A 24,389-nucleotide genomic window follows, 5' to 3' on the forward strand; every position below is an offset into this window, starting at 1 on the left:
ATATTAGTTTGTCATCATCGTCATAAAATAACATCATTTTAATCAAATGTATTATTTATATTAATTCATTTAGGACATTCTTTTTCAAGTTAACCATTTTGATTCTACTGTACAATGTAGTTATTTTAAATATTAAATATAAAATCATTACTGTTTTTTCTTGATTTTTCAGATAAAATAACCTAATATCGTGACAAAAAGATCTAAGTGAACTGAAAAGTAGTTTTATTTAGCAGACAGCTGTTTAGTGCGTGAACATTAAGCTAACTGTGTAGGACAGTGACTAAAGGTCTTGTAAACCCTGAAACTATGTTGTGACCTTGTCAGAGGAAACTCAAGGGTATTTACACTTCATCTACATTATACTGTTGTGCATTTTGAATGTCTTCATTTCAACTTCACTGGTTGACGAAGTATGTCATTGATTGCGTTATTGAACAAACTTGCTCAGATTGATTTAGAATTCATTTTCATAGGTGTAAACATGTTTTCTCCTGATTACAAGTTACAACACAAATGAAACTTGAATTCTATTCTGATATCTTTGATGGAAGCCTGCTTATCTACCGAGAAATATTCCTTATTTTTTTACATGCTTTCTGAACCCTGAATCATACAATGAAGTAACCTAATTTTGCTTAACAGACCAAAAAAGGTATTAATTCTTTCATGTTGATTTGATTTCAAATATTATTGCCTTTGAAATTAATATTAATAATAATAATAAAAACAATAATAATAGTACTATTATGCTAAATTATAAATCTTATTAATTACAGGCTTTTTTTTATAAACAGAGACAAATTTTGCATGTTGCATCATAATATTGGTTTGGTATTTGACTAATTATTCCTGCAATCTAAGAGGTAAGCATACCCTGCATAACTGAAGTTGTCACAAAACAAATATAATTATTCAAATACTTACATGTTGTCTGTAATCAATAGTAATACAGTGTATATGACTTTACTACTGTACATGTGGGCTGTTACAAATGAAATCTAAAATGAAATAAAAGTGAACCCTTTTTTACCAGTATGTAAAAAAGTTTAAAAAATTGCTTAAGAGGACTTTGGTACCGATTTACAACTTTGTGATTTCAGTTTCAAGCAATTATTAAATCCATAGAAAATGTTTAAAACTTGTAAATCTGGGCTGCTGGATTTTGGGTAATAGCTATATTTAGGCACACATATTCTTATCATTACTTACAATGGGTAATGGTACAGGTAGTAACAAAGTTAGCAGCTATTTTTCTTTTTTTTCTGAGTTGATTATAATGATACATAAGAATAAATATGGTACCCAACCCATTAACAAACTATATGCAAAATCTCCCAAGGTCCAGTTACTTCAACAAATGTTGGTAAATATCCGCCAGCTGTCACAACGAGCCATAGAGTCTTAATCTCGTGGATTCATTTTCCTACTGCTAATTATGATTAAAGTCATCATTTAGCTAATTTAAACAATTATCATAATAGGTTGTAATATAGGTTGCAGTGTATTTCTTTACTTTGACACATATAATAGAGTAAAATTACAGTCAACATGCTTTTTTCATTTTGGATAAAATTGGACAAGGGACTTGAGGTTTTACAGCACCTCATATTCATGGTGGACATTTTTTCTTCCTTGTAGTAGGGTCAGTAGGAAACTTAGTTATATGCAGCTGCTGTGAAACCTTACCATGATTTGATAGAGTCTCTATACCTATTGTACATGATATCACAATAAATAATAATAAATAAAGCATGAGTTTATAATAACCAAGGAAGAGTGGGTGCATTACCTTTTATTTTCTAGAACATTTCCTTATTTTTGAACATGTGCATCTGCTTAAACACACAGTTATGTAGAACAAGTACCGAAAGTACACTGCTCTCAGGAAACTACCCTCAATGAAGGCGAACAACAGAAACACTAGCAAACTGCTAGGAAAAAGAATATTTTATTCCAAGTCATCTAATGACAAGATTCTGTAAGGGGATAGAGCAGAAAAAGGAATAAAAGAAAAAATTATAGAAATTTGTAAATCTGCTCAAACCAGGCAGCCATGCCTACTGATTCAGGTCACTGACTAATGCATCCTTTACTGCAGTTAAGCGATACAGGTTGGTCAGTGACCCACCCCACTCTGATTATAGTAAAGGAGCATCACCACACAGATCAGGTTATCACCCGATTCTGTCAGTCTGATACCTGCCATACAAGTCATTACTGGTAGCTAAATAAAATATAGGTTTTAATATGTACAGTATCTGTATAGAGAACAATTTTTTTCCCCATTAAATTTACACCAACTGTAACTGTTTTTAATACTAGTCTAAGCTTTATTTTAAAAGAGTTTTTGTTGGCTCTAGATATTTTGAAGTGTGGACACCATTATGTATTACTGTGCACTTTTGATATAGAAAGCTGAAAGTAATTCTGTGTTATTTTTAAGGGTAATGCAGAATTATTTCCCCAATGACAGAGGCTTTGTTTCATTGCTTTGTCAGCTCCGTTCGGAGTCCATTTACAAGAACAGGCATAAATAGTTACCTTAATGAATAAATCACCTCATTTCTGCTGTCTCATGTATTCCTTACTGTAAAATAATTTTTTTTTATAATATAATTTTGCAAATGCTTTTAGTTCTGGACTAGATGCATTCCAGGTTTGTTGGATCACCCAGGTCCCCTCAGTCTATCTTGACCAGTCTTACAGAGTTTCAATAAATCAGGCTTATTATGTCCATTTAGAGGTATATTCCAGGCACAAGGAGGCCAACACTTTTGCCAAGAATTAAATCATTGGCAGACATCAAGTAAGTAACCCTGTGCTACCATATTGATTTAGGAACTGGATTGGAAGCATGCTATTTTTACTCACAAGCAACTGTCAATTTCCAACAGACCATTAGCGTAATGCACATTCATCATTTGAAATTAGAAACCTATTTAGAATGAATTTCCTTTTCTTTTTAAGTTGCCATTACTTTACCCAGTCCTGGTGTTGCCAACTTTAACATCCGAACGTTGAACAATTAAAAGAGATCACTTTTATAGAAAACAAGTACAAACTGTACTATCTTGAATGTTATTAAAATATTGACTGTTGCTGATTTATTAGACAAACAAATGTAATACTTTAGATGTGTTTCCATAGCAACTGTCATACTGCCATATTCTTTAATGTATTCTTACTTCAGGGTTTCTGTTTTTAATTAGTTTGTATGGTATAAACCTTACAGCGTTATCTAAAATAATGGTCTCTTCCTTTCACTATAAAACACCTTCATATTGTAGTTACATGGTTTTAAAATAGTGTCAAATTCCTTTTATTTTTCCCTAAACTATTAAAAGTTTTTGCACTTAATTTTGATAGTCAATCCTTCTTTTTAAATCCAACTTGTGAATTAAGTTTAATGGTCCCTTAAATGAGATAATATTTCTTTGTCTGAATTAACTTTTGCTTGTGGCTGACATTAATCTTTTGTTCTTTTCCTTTTACTTTAGTTATAACACACAGAAAAATCAGTGAAGAAATTGTTCATTGCAATTGTATAAACAAATATTTAACTATATCAGATATATATATATATATATATATATATATATATATATATATAATTGTGGTTTGGGTCCACTTTCCACCTCATTCTTCTTGTTTATGCTGATCAGTGTTACTGTAAAAAGAGCATAAATTTTTAATAGGAATGTAGGACAAAACAAACCAATTAGAGGGTCTAACGAAGTGATTCTCAGCTGTTTTAACACAAGGAACCCCTTGAAATAACGTTCAGGTCTCCAGGCAACCCCTGCTATAATTACTAGATTCTCAGCTCATGGTACATTAGTGTAGTGGTTAGTAGTAGGAAAGCCTCTTACATTGCTGGCCAGCGGGAAGGCTGCCACCCTTACATATATCCAAAAAGATCATTGGTATCAGTTAAACTGACCTGAAAGCCACAAATTGATCATTGCTCAAGGAACCCCTAACAGCCTATGGAGGGTCCAACCTATTGCAGTGGCAATATAAGTTAAATGTTTTAATTCTTCCATTAGATAACTCACTTATCTCTGTGATCATATGTCTTTATATTACTTGGAATGAGAACATTTTGAGGTGCTGATTTAAATTGATATTTCTTAGAAATGAATGTGTTGGAATTTGGTATACCATAGTGAATTCCTTATGGAGTCAACCTCAAAATTTCAACAGCACTATTAACTGCTATGTTTTTAAATTAGTTAGGTAATATAATCATATTTTTGTATACTTATCTCCTTTTGTTGCTATCTCAAACTGTAACAACAGTTTCACACATTGATTGCTTAGAAAAATATAAAAAAAAACAATAAATGTATCAGTCATCATGCTTAACTCTACTTTTGTGTTTCCATTATACCAACTGCAAAGTGATTACTGTTGTGATCAAGTGTATTAAGTTGGGAATCTGAAAAAGTGTTGGGGATCAATCACACAGACATACCCCTTGTCCTATCCCTATCTCATATATTGCTGATTAGCACTAGCAGCATGTTTATTTGGCTTTATATTGTCTTTGATAAATGCTAAAAGTGGAAACTAAACTATATTATAGATTTTGGGCTCTAAGTATCAAAAACAGAAATAAAATAATCTAAATGATTACACATTGTTGTTTGCTATTGTTAATAATAATGAACAGTATTTATAACACATTTTTCATAGCACTGTACATGAAGTAGGGTTTTAAATGACACATACAAACAATGATACGCGAGGAGGAAAGGATCCTGCCCACAGAGCTTACAATCTAAGAACAAATGTTCAGAAAGTGTTTTCCTGAGGTTTCAATGCTTGTATTACAATATTTGTGCTAAACATTTGCAATGCAACCCATCTTACATTTGTTGTGTTTGTCACGTGTTTCAATAGAAAACCAGTAACTGCATCTCAAATCGACTGTGTGAACAAATACTTAGTTTAATGAACAAAAACAGGGACAACACAGTTCCAACCAGAGTTGGTGGTAAATGATCAGCAATTTAGTATACTGACCTTTGTAGTCAAATATCTAAGATGATGTGAAAATACAGACATGTACCTTACAACTATTCAAGTGTCTTCATGGTTATAATACAACAAATATAATAGAGGTCACAGTATGTAACATTCCCCACACCAATTTCTGTGTCCATCAAATTTGTGAATTGAATTTCCTGAGGTAAATACTTGTAATAGTCAGAATAGATGATCACTGTTTTACTATAAGGAGGGATTCCAATATAGTAAAGGATTTCCATTCTTTTAAAAAATTATGAGAATTTCATTAATGTTTTAGAGCATCTATAGAGAACACAGATTTTCACGTCTGGCTTTAAACACATTCTTCTAATTGCCGAAGCTGAAACATAGCACCAACACAGTGATACTGTAATGTGCTAATAAAATGTATAGATGATGGAATTTTTTTTTACAGGCTTTGCTTCAGTTTCCAGCATAGTTGCACAAAAGGTGTTAATGCACTGTTACCTCTTTACGGGAAGTGTATACAATAGCAGCGCATAAAACTTAACCTTCCCCTGTGAAAGTAATTTATGAAGTATGTATCCTAGGATTAATTACCAGTTCAGTCATGCTAGTGGATTAGCTTCTGATCTACCATTGTTTTTAAATATGACCTGAGAAAGTCCAGAATTCCCTGTGAAACTCATTTAAAAGATACAATAATTGCAGCAGATGTGAATTAATGGAAAATGTGTAATCAGCAGTAGTTAGACACTGTCACCTAGCTGCAGCATTGTGGGAAGTAATTGGTCGCGTTTATTTTGGACAAATTCCTATACAAGCAGAGATTCAGAGTCTTGTAAAATTCTATTTCAAGGCAGACCCTGCTGAGTATCCTTGCATGGGGTTGATTTTGCTTTTCAAAGGATCACCTAGAAATTGTGAACAACCTGAAACAATATGCTTGTGGATGAGATTAATTGAGAAGGGACCATTGCGGTGTAAGTGCCCAGAAGGTACTTTTAAGCTAAATAGTTTACCCAAGTTCAACCAATGTCATCCAATTTTTAAACTAAGTCTGGCAATAATCCTTGTTTTTGTATGTATGAAATATAGTCCTTCCCCTTGTTTAGTTCCCAGAAGTATACAATTGAAAGTTGAATATTGAAAAGTTCTATCTAAGCAATATTAATTAACCTTAAAGCCACTTAAGAACTAGTGGTATTATTGTGATCAGGCTCATCAATCACAGAGTTGTCAGGACAGTGATGTGTTTAAGATTTTAGTGGGTATTTTTAAGAACTGAAGACAGGAAATTTAAATTATTGTTAGCAGCACTAGAAATCAAGTTAAACTTTACAAAGTCCGTACACATATGCATACTGTTGGGACAAGAGAGACAGAAACTCCAGAAGAAAAACCATATGATAAAATACCATCATCATCAAAAGAAAAAAAACTATGAAAAGCTTGCTAGACTGTAATACAATACATAAGGGCATTTTTTCAGTATTACACTGAGTATGATTATACCAAAATTAAAAGAAATTAAAAATGAAAGAATTGTTCATAAAAACCATGCTTTCTGTTATTTAAATATTCAACTAGAATTAACAGTAGCATTTCATTTTCTAATGAGTACTTCGAAGAGCAGGACAGTAATAAACTAAAAGCAGTCATTTTAGTTTAAGTGAAAACCGGCAGCAATTACAAAGTGGAGGCCCCTACATGGGTCTTCAAATACCTCCACCAGACTTCATTCCCCTTATACTGATCAATATGAAGCTATTCTGAACTGGGTATGATCCTGTTCTTTTTGGTTTTGATGGAGCTTTCCTGACCCTTTTGCCTCCTCATATTCATGTATTCCTATGGGGCATCCCACAATAGTGATTTATCAATAAAAATAAAGACATCAATATCCCTAAACATTTCTGTCCTTTGCCTGTTTAGAACTATGAATCTGCAACAGCCTCTGCTTGCACTTGATATATTGTAAAAATTCTCTTTCTTAAAGTGACACACAGCCTTGCTCCTTTGCATTACTTTCTTACCGCAAATGGGTTTGTCAATGAAAATCAGGCTTATATAGCTCAAGGTCTCAGTGTGGTAGCAGGGTCATTTGTGCTTTGGTTCTGTCTTCTTTTCATTTATGGAGAATAAAAAGAACATAAAAAAGTAAAGTGGCTATGAAGATATATGTTTATGGAGTAAACATGGTTTTACACCTTTTTTTCTATATGGTGGGTTGGAGAAGTACAGTTATAGATATTTGGTGGAAGTAAACAGTGAATAGATGAATGTTGAGTGAAAGTCTGTAGAAGGAGAGAGAAAGGAAAGAAGGTATGGAGAAAAAGTATGAGTAGGAATGCAGAAACATTAGCAACAGAAAATGAAAGAAAAAAAAGTGGTAGTGTGGTAGGTAGGAAATAGGGGTGGGTTTTGTACCTCTATACTGTCTGCTATTGACAAGAGAATGATCTGAGTGTAAAAGCCATGTGTAAAAATGATTCATCCAAAGTACAAGTTAGTTTGGTTGGTAATATCAATCAACGGTAGCAAAATGGTAAACAAAAAGTATGTTTGTATAGTAGAAAGCAGAATTTTTGTTTTCTATGTGTGTTTGTTTTGTGGCGCTTAACTTTGTGATATTAGATGTTAGATGAATAGAGATATCTTGGATTTTATGGCACACAAGGGCCTTTCTGAGATTTTTTTAAAGAATTGATTTTTGACAAACTATGGTTCTTAGGCATTGAACATAAGAACATATCCACCATTTATGAAACATGGTGTCTGGGCTAACACAGAACTGGAAATAGTTGGGGGAGAAAGCAAGAGAGACAAATAGGCAAGAGAGACCAAGAAATTCTGGTTGGGTTGGAGTACCAGCAAATGAGCACCTTACAGGAATTTTCAATAATTAATTCTTCTCAGTTTATTGATAACCAGATCATTTACAAACTTAGTAACCTGAACTCATTGGAAACTTCTGTAACTGTAGCCACCACCAGGTCTGCCATCTCATTCCTTTAGTTACTAACATATATAAAAGCTGACAATGTTATATGCAGGTTATGCATGACCTGATTTTACTTAGTCTATGTGCAGTTCTTATTTTTTAGTAACACATGAAATGGCAATCTTAAATGAGTGCATGTGGCAGACACAGAGCTTTGTCCAAAGGGTGGATATTACATTATGAATAGAATTCACATAGGATCGCATTGTTATAGGATCAGCTAAGCACTGCTCTCTGTTTTGCCTGGAAATAGCAATGAATATCATTGTGTAACCTAGGCTATCTCCAGTAAACATTACTGTATTATAACTTTAAGCACTGAAGAGCAGGACAAAAAAAGATATTTTATATTTTCCATTTTTGTATTTTAAGCAGACATTCGTATTACAATGAATACTGCTTGGAAGAGCTAAGATCTAAGCTTTATTCATCTACATAATGTCAGAAACTGTAATTTCCATTCCTTTGTACAGCAGCAGGTAGCATGTTGAATACAGGCAGCACCTTCGTGATGCGAGCATTGTATTTTAGTCAACTCTACATCAGAGAGCTGCCTAAGCTCAGCACTGATAACAAAGCACGATCACTTTCAATGTGACAGAGAGCAATGACATATCAACAGTGGAACTTAAACGAAAAGCCGCGTTTAGTTTAACCAGGCTCCATTCAGCTTTACATTTTTTTTTAATTAAAACTTGTTTCTGCCCTGGAAATCGTATTGCAATCGTCTTTTATGGTGCTAAGCTGCAGTCCTGTACAGCCAAGAAAAAAACCTGTGCTGAGCCTGAGGGTATGTTTTATCATGGTGACAATAGACATCTTTTTGTTAGTAAGAGATTAGGCATTTGGAACTTGGACACAGTAAATAGATAATTTTATAAAAAATAACATGTGACAACAAGTAATATATGCTGTTGTGTGAAATGTTTTAATCTCTTGTAACCAAATTTATTTTGTGGATAAGTGGTCAGCTTTCCTGCTTCTCAGTACTGAGGTAAAAAAAAGTATTTCTATGAGGAACACTAATAAATAGAAATCGCATGTATTTCCTATGTCAGTTTTGGTATTTTCCACGAAAAACAGGAAAACAGAGATTAAACTGATTATGACCAGATTGCCCTGCAATGGGCAATTACAAAGATTTATTAAACTTAACCCATGATAGAAAATGACGTGAAAGGTTCTATGCATTGTTGTTAAATGTAGCACTACCAAGTTTAAAGAACTTTGATATGAACTTTTAAAGATAGAAGTCAACCAGGAAAAAAACAGGGTGATGGCTATGTTTTTGGAAAGCGTGGCTAAATAATATAAAAGTATGAATATGTAACACATTTTACTATCAAAAACACTCACAAACTTTGCCCTTTTTAAATGGTAAAAATTATACTACAAGAAATTATTTTAAATGCTTTCCATAAGTGTTTGCTTAGTGGTAAATTTATTGAGTGGATCTGATATTCTATATCACTTTTCTACAGCTGCTGTTTTTACTGGTTACTAAGAAAACACTTTTTCTTTCTTCAAATATGCAGTTTTAGGATGATCTGGTTGCATGGAAATGTAATATCACATCAGCAGTGACATTAGCAATGCTTAATGATGGTTTACCAAATCTGTCTTAGTAACATTTACACCAATTAGTGTAAGCTACATAACATAAATCACCTTCATCTTAAAGGTAACATTTTTTTTTGAGTGGTTGCAGTTTGTTATTTAATATTACATAATGTGTGGTGCACAGTGCTGCACTGCAGATGGAAAAATGCTGGGACCTTGATTTGTAATTTAAACTTGAGAAGACTAATGGAAGGTTTAAATATTTTCATTGGCTCTTAAATGACCCATGATGTCCATCCAAAGTAATGAGCTAAAACATTTAAATTGCTTAGTGGCTTTGATAAAGTACAACATATCAGAGGCACAACATAAAATATCCTGAGCAGTTAATAAGGAATCAAGAAACTAAAAGAATAAGAAAACACAGATTTAAATGGTTCTGTTGTACATTGTTTTATATATTATTTGTATATATATTTTATACATAAATATTTATATTCACATCTAAATAAATGTGCTATAGCAATGATCCTCAAAGCATGAAATCAGACAAAATGTTACTTTTATTTTGGATAGCATAAAGTAGTCAACTTGCCAACTTTTATTTTATTTTTTTTTTTTGCTTAACTAAGGACTAGATGTGCAAAGAGCAAAATACAAAAATGTAGAGCCTGATTTATTAAAGCTCTCCAAGGCGGGAGAGAATACACTTTCATTAGTGAAGCTGGGTTATCCAGCAAACCTGGAATGGATCTGGTCCAGGATTTAAAACATTTGCTAGCAAATTACTTTGAAGGAATCCATTCCAGGTTTCACTGATGAAAGTGTTTCCTCTCCAGCTTTGGAAAGCTTTAATAAATCAGGCCCATAATGTCTAAAGTACAGATTGGATTTTATTTGAAATCTTGTATCAATAAAGACAAAATGTATGTAGGATTCAGAGGGTTTCCCATTCATCAGGGCTACAAATAGCAAACTGGACCTTAAACATCCTGGTTCTGGCAATTTCCTTTGTGCACATCCAGTCCTCAAATTAAAAGCTAACCTTTAAGCAAAGACTCATAGAAAGAAAAACTCTTAATAGTAACCTTTCCCTCTGTCTCTGGTCTGGAAATGTAACATAAACATTAGTGTCCTAGTATATTGAGTGTATTGATGCATTATATAATATCATTCTATTTAATGTCATTAAATGTATTTAGAATGCCATATTCTGTAGTTTTCCCCTTTTGTATTTGCATCTAGAAATATTTTCTTACATAAAAATATATTTACAAGTAAGGGATTTAAATGGCCATACAGTTTGAGTTTTAGGCATTTATAAGGCATGCTTAAGGATGTTTTAAACCAAAGTAAGTTGCAAACAAGTGTTTGAATAGGAAACAACAACAACAAACATGAGTCATTTTAGCATTTATAGGCATTTTAGAGAGTTTCTGGTTGTTTATGTGCATCTGACCTATTGGAAAAAGTGAGAATTTCAAACATGGGCATTTAAATGCTCAGTCTCAATGCTGGGAAACAATCCATGTGGATAAGTGTTTAAACCTATATAAACCATTTTGATGGGGATCAAACAAACATAAAATACATAAAATGTCATAGTAAACAATTGTATTTGATTTATGAGCACTGTAGATATTATTTGTAAAGTGTGATGCAGACCGTCTGGTAGAAGAAATACCCCTATTCCTTTTATCCAGTGTAATTTTGTTCTTCAGCATTTGAGTTATAGTCTTTCTGTGAGAGATTTACCCCTCTATAAGTCTGACAAGGGCAAGTCATATTTCAAATGATATAATTTAAAAGTTAGATTGTTTTCTATTATTGTTCCTATTTAGTTTTTTTTTCACAGATATTGTAAACATTTCTGAAAAGCCTTTACCACTTTGATGAATATCCTGATTTTATCACTGATAAAATGTGAGAAAAGGCCAGTGAAGTCACCAGGGTTGTCACAATATAAACTAGAAGCTGAAATCATGTATTGCACTTGCAGAAACCTAAGAACTGAAATTGTATCTGTTGGTGACTTTAAAATTTGTCTACAATATTAAATGAATGTGGTGTAATTATCTTAGCATCTGTAAACCGTAACTTTAACTTGGTCTGCCATCTGGAAATGTTACCTAGAAAGAATGCTTCTTAGAGCAGTACTGCTTCATGCAAACATGTAACCTGTATTAAAATAAAGTTAGATATATTTAGTGAATGAGGTTTACATCTCTAAAGCTATGTACTCACTTCCAATGGTTCTTGCCCGATAATCGCTGCAGTGCCAAAATCAGACGAAAAACTGAAGTGTATACAGCGTGCGTCGTTCATCGTCCGAACGACCGTCCTGGTGGATCCACGGACGATGAACGAAGAACAATCCATAGAGCAGAACGGTGCTGTGTGTACAGGACTCGTTCATGCATCCTGCAGTGCTTAGTTGTTGGAAAGGATCGTGAAAGATCCTTTCCAACAACTATATCTGAAAGTGTGTACGCTGCTTTACTGACTTAAATTTGTTGACACAGATGATTGGATTTAATTAAATACATATACTTATCTTAAGCTTGATTAAAAGATACAGAAAATGTAGGAGCTACCATCTCTTAACAGCTGATTTTGACCTCCTTTTGAGCTACATTTCATAGCTACACCATAAAAAAAAGTCTGTTGACACAGGCGCTAATAATCCCTGACTTTAAAACTAAACTCAAAGTTTTTAGTTATGTAATTGTACGTATTTTCCCACTTACTGTTGCTATGAACCCCATAACAAATGAGGACGCAGTTGTCAGTGCAACTAAAAGACACAGACAGCAATAAACCCAATGGGGTTGATTTACTAAAAGACTTAAGGCTCAGCATGCTGTTTACTCAGTATAGGGAAATTATCACTGTTCAAAGGATTGAAGAACAACTTTACCAGTAAACCATAAATGTTAATTTAGTGAGTATGCACAAATAGTAATGCACACATTATCAAACAGGGGATGTTTTTCAGATTGGGAAAGAGCTGATCTAATTAGTAATCTGTAAAAGAGTCCACTAATCATCTCACCCCAGAGTCTATGGAAAACACTGAAAATAAATAATGTGTATGTTACCTGCTTAATTGCTCATTCTGCTAGGGTATGGGGCAGGAGACTAATAGACTTTGGATCTCTTAAAGAGATCATGTCACTTTCCCAGTACTATAACACTGGGGTCTTTTCAGACCCGATGGGATAGCAAAAAAGTTAATGTCAAAAAAGTTCTGTAGATGTTTCAAAATAAACACAAATTGGCTGACCTAAAAAGGAAGGGAACTGGTATTATTCCCGCAGTATTTATACCATGTTTAGGGGGTTTTAAATTAATTCAGCAGCAAGGAGACTTTAGGCAATACCGGTAACTAGTCACTACTAGTCACTAGACTTTACTTTCTACTAACATTTTTAGACAATGCTTTAACAACCTATGTCCTATTCAAATGAAAACAAAATGGAGTGAGGTTAGGAATATGTTCTGGACAAAGCTGTACGGATGCTGCAGTGTGAGCTGTGAAATCTTTCAGAGATTTAAAATTACAAATATGATTACTCAAAATTATAAATACTTCCCATTTATTTATCACACCTCTGTGTTTAGAAGTGTCTGTTTTAAACACTTTTTTACCCAACAGGTAAAGATTTACTGGAAGGCAAGAAAGTTCTTCATTACACCCTGCAGATCGTTTAGTTATGCACTTAAAAAACTTTGGACTTGATAAATATCTTATTTCCCTTATTTCCCACAAATGTAGTTTGTTTTGATTGATCTTGCGCTCTTGAGACCTGTTCTGTAATTCTGTTTCTCAGTATAGTCTCCCAAACCTAACAATTTAATATCACTGCAATTTATGTACAATCATTCTTGCAAATATGTTGGCTTTGAAATGTCATAGGACATATTTTCTATCCTGTATTTTGCATTTAGAAACCCACTGCTGACAACAAACTAGCGGCAGGTGTGTTTTGCAGTAGACAGCTGCTTTTCTGACATGGATAACTTATTTTCATATTAGTCATGCAACATTTGAACCCTTTTTTTTAAACAAAATGTAGCTGAATACATTATTTTAGAAATAGCAAAAATCACAGTTAAATATAGAAAACAAAGTGAACAGAGTAAAAATGGAAAAGGTATATAATAGAAGGGAAAGGCACCTAATTGTGCTGATGTGCCGACAAGGAACATGCTGATAGCAAGAGGGAGCATAGTGACAGAAACATGATTTCATCAGACTGCTGCTTCTCTTTCTAGTTTTTATTTACAGGATGGAGGAGGGACAAGACCTGTTAACATTATTCTGCTGGAGAAAAAAATTCTGGTCTCCTGCACTGAAAAACAAGGAAGTGCTGTGTGCAAAAGATATCTCAGACTGGATTGACAGAAATACAGATCCTTTGGCAAAGTAGCATTATATATTTATTATCTAACTACTTACCAGAGCTTAGATTTCATTTAGCATAAATTATACATTATATATTACATAATATATATAAGATCAACAGATCTGCTTGCCCAAACTGCTTGGCAAAACTTACAATATTCTAATCATTAAAATGATTGCTGACAGATATAAATGGATAAAAGGCAATGTGCTTTTATCAATATGCAAAGACTCACACGTGCCTATAGAGTGATTTCTATATTTAAAACTCAATATCCTCGTGGTATTACCTGTATAGTGGGATTTTGCGAACACTCCATATCATTAATTTCATGTGCATTGATATTTTCCTTAATTAGAATTTAAAATGTTGTCAAAAAGGCAAAAGCCAAAAGAAAACAACCAAAATGAACCATGCATGTTGCAACAGAAAATGTCTTATAATTTCAGTAATAGGACAGCAAATAATTGGTTGCAAAAAACATTTTTGAGGATGAGGAAAGTGAGAAATAAATGGAAGCGGAAACAGATACAGGGAGAAAAAAGGAAAGGAGAATGAGGAGTAGAGTATGTCAGAATGTCAGTCAGCAGGTACCCTTGAAGGAATGATAAGATTTACCATAGGTCTAAAGTCATTAAACCAAAGTATTACAGTTAGAGTGGCAGGTTGTTTCCAACAAGTATTTTAGCATTGGTAGCAGGCCAGATCTCTTACAAATTCAGGGAAGTAAAGGTTGGGATTTCAGAAAAAAAGCAGGACCCCTGGGGCCCTTGAATGATAATTATCCACATGCTCCCAATAATACAGTGCCAGGCAATGGGAATTGTCTATTACAGGACACCGAGGTGGGAACAGAAATAGGTCCCAAGAAGGCAGCCAATCTTCACACTCCATTCACATGCATCTAATTCAATAGCTGTTCATTTATCATCAGCATTCAGGCTCTACACATTCGGAAAAATTTTACCAATTCATCTATCACCAGAGTTGGGGTAAAGCAACGAAGTAAAATGCTAGATGTGTGCAGCTGAATGCAGCCCATCAGACTAAAGAAACATATGGGAAAAAGGAGGAGAATAAACTGGGGTCACTGTACCTACTACAGAAAAAAAAAACATTTCAGAATAAGTCAACAGTTCCTAGGGGGCCTATAAGGGCATAAACAGAAATAGTCCTTGTCCTTCTGGACAATAGGGTGTAGGAGATACTCCCATTAGGAGATAGCTACAGCTTGTTGGATCTGGTCTAGGAGAGGATGCATCAGTGCTCAATAGCATAAAATGTGGACTTAAATAGCCCTATGTGTTAGAGCTACATTTCTGTCTGTTTTCCCTGATTTGTATACCCCTCATGTCTTTTATTTAGTGATAGCGATACCAACAAAGTATTAGGAGCATAATAGGTCCAAGCTTCACTCTTACTACTTCTCTGTGTCATTTTGTACCGGGTTTTTGACAGCACTAATGTTGTACCTATTATTGCAAACGAGAAAGTAAAATAAACCGGTGTGATACATAGATCTGAAATTTATATTGAAGTTTGATATTTATTTTTCAAAGTTTTTGTATATGATAAAGTTATCATGATAGTAGCCTATGTCTTAAAAGTGCATACAGTAGATAAAAGAACATGACCTAGTAGGCAAACCCATTTTGGCCTATCTGGAATAGAGATTCTAGAAGGACTTTGATGTCCATCCACAAAAATGCAAAGTCATATTTCAAGGATGTGTGCTTAATTAACACTTGGAATTCAGCTGGGACATCCAACAGAGAGCCTGGCAAATCCAACTGATAGTAAGCAGAGGGGTTCAAGTCATAGGATACCACTCCCATGGTGTTCAGGTTAAATGATGTACACAACTACTATAAGTAAGAAGGGGCACTGGAAGTTAGGGGATTCCTGCTTCCAATTATCCACATAGCAGCAATGGTTTCTGTGTGCAGCCAAGCTTTTGTGTTTCTGGGTTATAATTGACATTTAGGAAGCCAGCGGTGCTTTAGGTATCCTGGATTGCTATCACAACATTTAGGAATCAAGTGAAATGATTTATCCGCCACCTGTCAGTTACAGTCTGTCATTGAAAGAATTCTAGAAGCATTTTGTGAAACTTAAGGCTGAAGCATCCCAATAACACAAACATTACTGCTTTTGAAGAAAAGTTGTGCTTGTTGTGTCAGCCCAAAAGACTAGTGCGGTACAAGTCAGTTAAGACTTGAGGATTGCTTATTTTTGTGTTTTCAAACTATATCATATAGTTGGTATAATACCGTAAATCTTTTCACCAAATCACCAAAAAAATAAAAACTAATAACTGAAAAATGTACATAATAAATTAGGGTTTTATTTTAAAATGTTCATTTTTTCCTATAACATAATGCTTCTATAGTGCATTTGATAATTTAAAACTGACAGTTAGCTTTCTTATGAGATATTATTTGGTAGCAAATGCTTGGTTACAGAAGGAAACCAAATTAAAATCAAATGTTTGTACTGCTGTGTAAATGTAAAGAGTGACTGAAGGGCAGCAGACCATATGTTTTAATCTAAATGTGCAAGAAGCTTTTATTACAAACATAAAAGGTACACTGTTCAGCTTAGTTATCACTTCTGTATACTAATGTCAGAACTCTCAAATATGATATTTTATGTTTATTAAACTATAGAAGATACAACATACCTTTATATATTTTTTGCCTAAGGCACTACAATGGGCCAACTAACAAAATGTATACCATATATAAACCAAATGTATAAAATACTTTATAAAACAAATGTATAAACTGTGGGAGAGGTAACTAAAAAGGGCCACATACCATATAAAGTTAATTGAAAAAGGAAAAGAAGTTAATTACCAATGCTCTAAGGCCAGGACTTTGGTACAACACAACAGATTTTTTTAATGTGTACATGATAATTGTCAGATAAAAAGTCTTGAGTTTATTAACAACACATTTTAATAAAAAACAAACCTATAGCAATGTAGTATGTTCACATGAAGCCATCACATAATATTTTAAAAATGTTTGTATTGAAAAATACTATATGAAGTCTATTATATAATCTCTTTAACATTGTAACCCTTAAATCTTGTTAAGTTATTAAAAGAAAAATGTATCCAACTTTTTACACTTGAATAGTTCCAACACACTTTGCAACATTTGGATTGGCTACTTCTTCAGAGTGTACTATATACACAATAAAATGAAGTGATCACAGTAAAATCATCCTAACTTGTCCATAAAATAAAAATTGACAAATGCTAAAAGAAAGAGGCCAAAAAGAAAAACTATGCTTTTCAATAAAAGTGCCACTTATTTATATAGATCTGAGGTTTTTATTCCTCCGGGGCCAATTACATGGGGCCCTAGCTAGAAGACTTACGTAATCTAAACTAAATAAGTTGAGCTCATGGCTTTGTTCATGTGCTTTAGGCAAAATAATAGCTTTAAAAAATCTTTTGTTTGTTTTTAAAGCTTTTCCAAAGTTCTGTCCTTAGAGGGTAATTTTACAGCTGTACATTGCAAGCTAATTTTTAAAATGCATTTAATAAATCCATAAAAGTACATAAAAATCAATGGTCACTACATATCGAAGGTTAATTTCCACATTGCAGTGCTTGAAAAAGGTTAGGATCATAGCTCCTCCTCCTAATGCAAAGCCGTTAGGTTAATTCACCAAAGGAGCCTAGTGAGCTCAGTAAACCCTAATTTAATGTAATTTATTCATTCAATTATATGCATAAGGCATTGCTGTTGAAGAAATCCCCAATTGAAGAACTGTAAATGACCCCATGTAGATCTGCTGATTGCAGATGAGCTCTCTTTGAGGCTAATCTCCTACCTTCGAGATTTTCTATGAGATGATCATAAGGACCGTAACTGTTCTAGCTATCATGCTTATGCTTTGGCTTCAGTGCTATATGAGTCCCTGACCCAGTGCAAGTATAAGGATACAGTATCCTAGAATATGTACTATAGAAACTTTTCTGTGTGCTCAAATATATCTGTCATCAATGTTACATAATTTCTTGTTTTAAAATACCTGGCCTTTAGGTAATCATAATATACCTTAAATAATGCTACCAATTTTGCTGCATTTAAAAAAAAAACACCATATGTGAAGCTTTTGTCCTTGCCCTTGACTGTGCATGTTTGTATACCTTCTTAGGTAATTTCCTCTTCCCAATTGTTTAATAACAACTTGGCATCATTGACTACCAGTGCTACACAATCTCCTGGATGTGAACATGAATGAGTACAATGACTAAACATGAAAGTTCCCCCACCTAAAGTATTTTCATTTACACAATGTATGGCTGCAACAATAGTTTAAACTTTTATAGTTTGTCCTTTTATTAAGCAAGAGGTTCGAGACCATAGTGAGATCATAGTTTGTTGGGGAAAAAAAAATAGTGTACATAATGAAATTATTCTTACTAAGGAAAGTAATGTAATGTCAAACATTATGAAAAATAGTAGTGATTCTAAAATGTGTCCTCTGTAATCTAAAGCTGCACTATTGGATATAACAAAAAAAAAAACCTTGCCCCAGGGTTATGTACAATGCAGGACTGGTCTGCAGGACTGGTACACATGATGCTATTAGAAAGTCTGTGCCTAGTGGAGTGACGAATGGAACCAACTTTACCGGAGTGGTCCCACAGTGGGTGGGGGCCTGCTGGAGTGATGAAAAGGTAAGTATTACACCTTTTTCCCTTACCCCATACTTAAAGAGCATTATTTCTCTTTAGCCCTTGTAGTGTAGGAGTCCCACTGCAAGGGTAATTTTTTGTTGCTTCCCCCCCAGAACGGCGATTAATGTTTACAGTCTAGACCAGGGTTTCCCGACCTTTTTAACATTGAGGTAACTCTTTAAATACCATTGATGTCTTTAGGGAAACCCTTCTATAAGTACTATATCCGAAATTCAGGACATTAGTGTGGTGGTCAGTAGGAAGAATGTCTCTTATATTGCTGGCCATTGGAAAGAATGTCACCCTTACTTACTGCGCATGCATCTCTGTCCCATTACTGGAAAAGATGCAAGAAAGGATGCATGAGGTAGGTATCCTGTGTGGCTCTGCACTTCCATTAAGTCTTGATTGCCGCAGCCACAAGCCAAGAAAAGTGTTACCATTGGAAAGTTCAAATCAGGCATGCCTATGCACACACTCTAACTACATACTAAAAATACTGAAATAAGGAAATCACCTGCTCTTTGTATTTGTATGGTAAATTTTAACTTTCAGAACTATAAATATCATATTCCACTGAACTGCACTTATAAATTCACAAACTTATAGAATACAGTAGCCTCTGCATGCATTTACTTGCTGTGAGACCAGAATACAGAACACGTAAGACATTATCAATTCATCTTAATGTGCATTCTACTTTTCACAATTGCATGTGTAAAATTCCAGCTGATGAGGGGATGAACATCATGTATGCAGAGGTTACCTTTTTTTAGAAGTTTGTAATCTCCTATGATTACATAAGTACAATACATAAATCCTCAGTTATGTCTCATGGCACTAAATGTTGAACAGAAAGCACATAAAATGAAGGAATTTTTTTTCTTGTTCTCAGCTATTGCCTGAGGTTAGGGTAAAGGCAAGGACAGCCACGATGTAAATATTGCAGTTTACCCTGCTGGGAAACTGAAGAAAAAGAAAAGTGGCATACCTGCATACACATGGGGACGCTGGATGCAGGTATGCCAGAACAGCGGTAGGAATTTTAAGCTGAATAGAGACTGGATTATAATATTAGTATAGTAAAAAGCAAAAAATTTGAGTGCAAACCTGAATATTGGGGTTTAGTAAGCTACTACTATCAAGAAACTGAAGGAAAGAAACAATATAATGAACTTGATTCTTAACCCATATCACTGCTGTCCTTACCTGTACTCACCTATTGAGGTGGGGCTCCATGTGCCACAGGAATCAGATATTTCTGTCCCTCTTTCCTGAAGAAGCGGATTGATTCCGTAAAACGTGTAGAAAATCAGCAGGTTGTGCCCCTAGGATTGGGCAACCCAGACAGAAATATGTGATTGTGTTAGCTGCACATTTTTATTGAGTTTTAAATGTTATGTGTTTAATGTTATTTAAATAAAATACATTTTTTGATATATATGTGATAATTTGATGTAATTGGCCTATAAAGTCCCACTTACTGAGTTGAACCCTCAAAATCCTATTGTTTATTAGGTCAGGGATGTGGCCATGTGATAACTAGATGGTTGGTCATTCTTGATGTATTTTGTCCCTGGATATATTTCACAGTTCTGAACTGATGAAGCAGCTTGAAAAGCCGAAGAATAACTCCCAATGTAACTACTCTAGATATACAATGGATGTGATATAATAAAGCTCTCCAAGGCTGGAAAGGATACACTTTCATTGGTGAAGCTGGGTGATCCAGCAAACCTGGAATGGAACAATGATTCTGGGCAAGGAATTACAAAAAGCTAATATGAAAACAAATTTAGCATGCTTTTTCTATCCAGGAGAGAACTGAACTAAATGGAGTATTTCACATATGCCTGGAGTATAGTATTAAGCCTATTAGTGAAAGCCATGAGTTTGCAAATACTACCAGCGCACCAATATGTCTCCAAAATGAATGAAACAGTTGAATTTAAAAAGTAAATACACCCTAGAGAAGGATTAATTCAGTCCTTCATTGTAACTCTTACAATTTTGTAGTTGCTGCTGTGCAATGAATAGTCTTAGATTTTGATTACTTTTTCTTTTTTTGCTGACAGTTTTAATGTGAATACAATGAAAGGAAGTAGTACGCCTTTATAAACAGCTGTAAAAGTATCACAGTTAAAGTGTGTCTTTCTACTGTTTAATTCATAACACTATAATGTACGGTTAGACAGTGACAGTGACTAATCTTACCTGGAACTGTTTTAAAGTGCAATAAAACCCTGGGACCTGTAAATAAAACAAATCCTATTAAATCAGCAGGAAATTGAACAGACACACCACATAAACAAGCCACATGACAGCTCAATGCTTTAATAATTAATAATAATGTGGTAAATCAATGAAAGCAAACTGATTCAATGGAAAACAATGGGTAGAATAAATGTTTTGTAAACACGATAAAACATGGTTCTGAATTCTGCAACTAGTTTAAAAAAATATTTAGTGAAACAATTTGTTCTAAAGCAATATTTCATTTATTTTATTGTTTGTTATGTGATGTTTTTAATCTTTGTTATGTGATCATCATCTTGAATTTACCATAGGAAGTTTAGATTTTTTTTCAGCCAGGTATTGAACTTCCCGGGTGCTATTCTAGTTTTTACTCCCCCATATTGGTACATGCAGAGCAATAGTATTTTGCATGTCACCTGCGTCTCTGTGTCACTGGCATGCATAGCGATTTACCCAGTACCCATCCACTGAGAAATATTACAATCACAACAACTAAGAGCAAAATCTGGTGTATGACTACTGCCTATTTTATTGACTATAAAGCAGCCCTTCTCAAACTTTTTACTATGGGAGAACCATTGAAATAACTTTTAGGTGCTCGAGGAACCCCTGACAATAATAAAAATATCCAAAGCTCACAGTGCGTTAGTGTTGTAGTCAGTGGGAAGAATGCCTCTTACATTGCTGGGCAGTGGGAAGAATGTCACCCACAGATAGAGAAAAAAATCATTGGTGTCAGTTAAACTAAATTGAGATTCACAGATTGCTCATTACTAGCAACCTCTGGAGCAGTGTTTCTCAACTAGGTTTCCTCCAGAGGTTGTTAGGGATTTCTTTAGCAATGTGCAATTTGTGTCCTTCAGATCATTTGAACTGACACCAATGATCTTTATGGATAGCTGTAAGGATGACGTTCTTCCCACTGCCCAACAATGTTAGAGGTATTCTTCTCACTGAGCATCAAGCTAATGTACTGTGAGCTGTAGATAAAGTAATTATAGTAGGGGGTCCCTTAAGACCTAAAAGTTATTTCAAGGGTTCCACCATGTTAAAAAGGTCAGAAAACATTGCTTTGGAGAAACCCTAGGTTTATATAAAAACCTTAGTTGATAAACACTGCTATAAAGTAACACAGCCTGTTAAAAGTGCTACTAAAATATCCAACCACGTTTTATCAAAATTCCATCTGCCATCTTGATTCTGTTCCCTCGTGCAAACTTTTCAGTCAACATGCCTCTGCAGCACACTAGTGATGCATCTATTCTAATTTTACAAAAATGGTAAGATATCCTGACAAAATACAGTTCATATTTTCACGGAAACTCCAATTTTGTGAAAGTTTTCTGACTCAATGGGAATCTCAATGGGTATTCTAGTTAAATGCTGAAGTTGCTATTTAAATTCATTTGCGTTGGAAAACCTAGAGGTAAAATGGAAGTGTTTGCATGAAAAGGACGCATTTGACCTGCTTTGCCTATAGTTCAAATGCACCTCAATAAAACCTGCTGTGTTTAAAGAAACACTGTGCACTACAAAGTAGTTTGGATGTAGTCTCTGAACTGTCATGTGCCCAGCTCAATAAAGGCCATGAAACTGATGCGTTTCAAGTACACATCTCATGTAGAAAAACACTGCCTGTGGATACATACCCTTACAATATAATCCTTAATATATACTTTTGCATGCGTGCTAAATTATCTGGTTGTCATTTTGCCAATAATCCATTCAGGCCAATCATGAATGAGTCACCCCAGAAAAAAAAACCTTCATATTTTCTATATATGTATTATATTTTATATTCCCTTGGGGACAGTATGCATGATTCTTCCAAACGATCTGCTTCAGATGCATCTGATAAACTGCATAACCAATGCCATTTTTTATTGAATTAGCAATTTGCTATTGCAACCGATTGTAAAAAAGGGATTTATTTACACATCAACCATTGTACAATTTTATGAAGAATAGTATGTTGAGAATTTCTTTTTTTCATTTCATATTTTTGCTGTTAGAAGAACAAAAAAAAGTACAGGTCATAGGCTTGGACTATATAATTTAACATATAGATTTCCACCCTTGCCCTGACTGCTTTGACTTGACAATCAATATAAGTAATGAAAAGAACAGTCATGTGTTTTCCCATTGTTCCTTTTAATCACTGTCAGTAAAATGCCATGCCTAGGTAATTTGAAGTCCCTCAAGAAACAAGTAATTAGTCCGTTTGTATGGTTCTTAAAACCCAGAGCAAGGATGTAGAAAAGATTGTTAAAGTGGGTTCAAAGGCTAACAGCCATTCAGGAAATCATTACAACTCTTATTTTCATTAGAAAGGCTACAAACATGGAGCTTTTAAATATTCTTTTTCTCATACACAAAATATGGACAATAGAAGTCTGATCTGTCATCCCTGTATAGTATACATACTAATTGCATATTGAACGGAAATATGAAATATATGCCATAGCATAGCTTCAGAATAATAGCATGTTCTAACACACTAATCCAATATCAGATGGCAACAAACAACTGAAAAATAAAACACATTTCAAGCACTATTTATTTAACTAACTCTAAACTATTCATAGCTGCATATTATTAAAAAAAAACAAATTTGCATTTGTGCAAGCTATTTTTTTTTGTGTGCTAAACAAATGCAGCAATGGAGATGTCCATCAATAGGTTTACACGCTGTTAGGCAACCTACACTTAAAACGAAATTTAATTTTATTGCAAGTTTCCACATAAAAAGCTTTCTTACCACAGACACCTTGTTCCTTAGATATCAACAGTTAGTCTAACAAGAAAGAGTGGCAGCAAGATCAAATATACATATTGTAATTAGGGATCATGATGGGATAGCACCATATTGCAGGCAGGCAGGCCAAATTTAATAAAGTTCTTCCTAAAGAAGTAAATAAAAAGGGTAGAGGAACCTGTAGCCAAGCTGTAAACATTAAAATATAAACATATTTGGGCCGGTATTCCAACCTACAGTATTCTTAGCAAGTAGTAAATAAACGGTAAAACAAGTCTGCATGGACCTCTGTAGCTGCAGGTACCGTGGAGCAATTCAGCCTCAAATTTGACTATGGACGCATTAAAGTCCTCCATGATGTCCTCTATGTTGTTTCTGTCTTTTATTCTCTAGTGTTAACACAGAATAAGTGCTGGGGAGAGTGCTTGGGGGAGGGGGGGGGGGGGGGGGGGGGGGGGGGGGGGGGGGGGGGGGTCTTCTGATAATTTTAAATATTTCAAAGTTTCTGGGGAAATAGCTAAAATAGCTTAGATTTTGGGCACAGTTTTAGTAAACCAAAAATGAAGTATATTTTTGTTCACTTCAAACTCTTCAGATGAAGAGAGGACTACAACAGGAATCAGGGCTGATTTCTCCATGTTTGGAGTACTATGTGCACGGGGGTCTATATGCTGATATATGCAGACTATATGCTGATTTGTAATGGAGTGCTTTAAG

The 24,389-nt window shown here is 34.3% G+C and overlaps 1 protein-coding gene across 34 annotated transcripts in view; it reads right to left on the bottom strand.

Moving 5' to 3' along the window:
• PTPRD (protein tyrosine phosphatase receptor type D) overlaps nucleotides 1-24,389 on the bottom strand; it is a 956,723-nt gene that overhangs the window by 503,574 nt on the left and 428,760 nt on the right. For all 34 annotated transcript variants that reach the window (XM_072404239.1, XM_072404241.1, XM_072404242.1 and 31 more), the window contains one exon: nucleotides 20,876-20,911. The gene's annotated coding sequence lies outside the window, so the exon portion shown is untranslated. The remainder of the gene's footprint in view (nucleotides 1-20,875; nucleotides 20,912-24,389) is intronic.

The sequence above is a fragment of the Pyxicephalus adspersus genome, chromosome 3, assembly GCF_032062135.1.
Source record: "Pyxicephalus adspersus chromosome 3, UCB_Pads_2.0, whole genome shotgun sequence".
Classification (NCBI taxonomy): domain Eukaryota; kingdom Metazoa; phylum Chordata; class Amphibia; order Anura; family Pyxicephalidae; genus Pyxicephalus; species Pyxicephalus adspersus.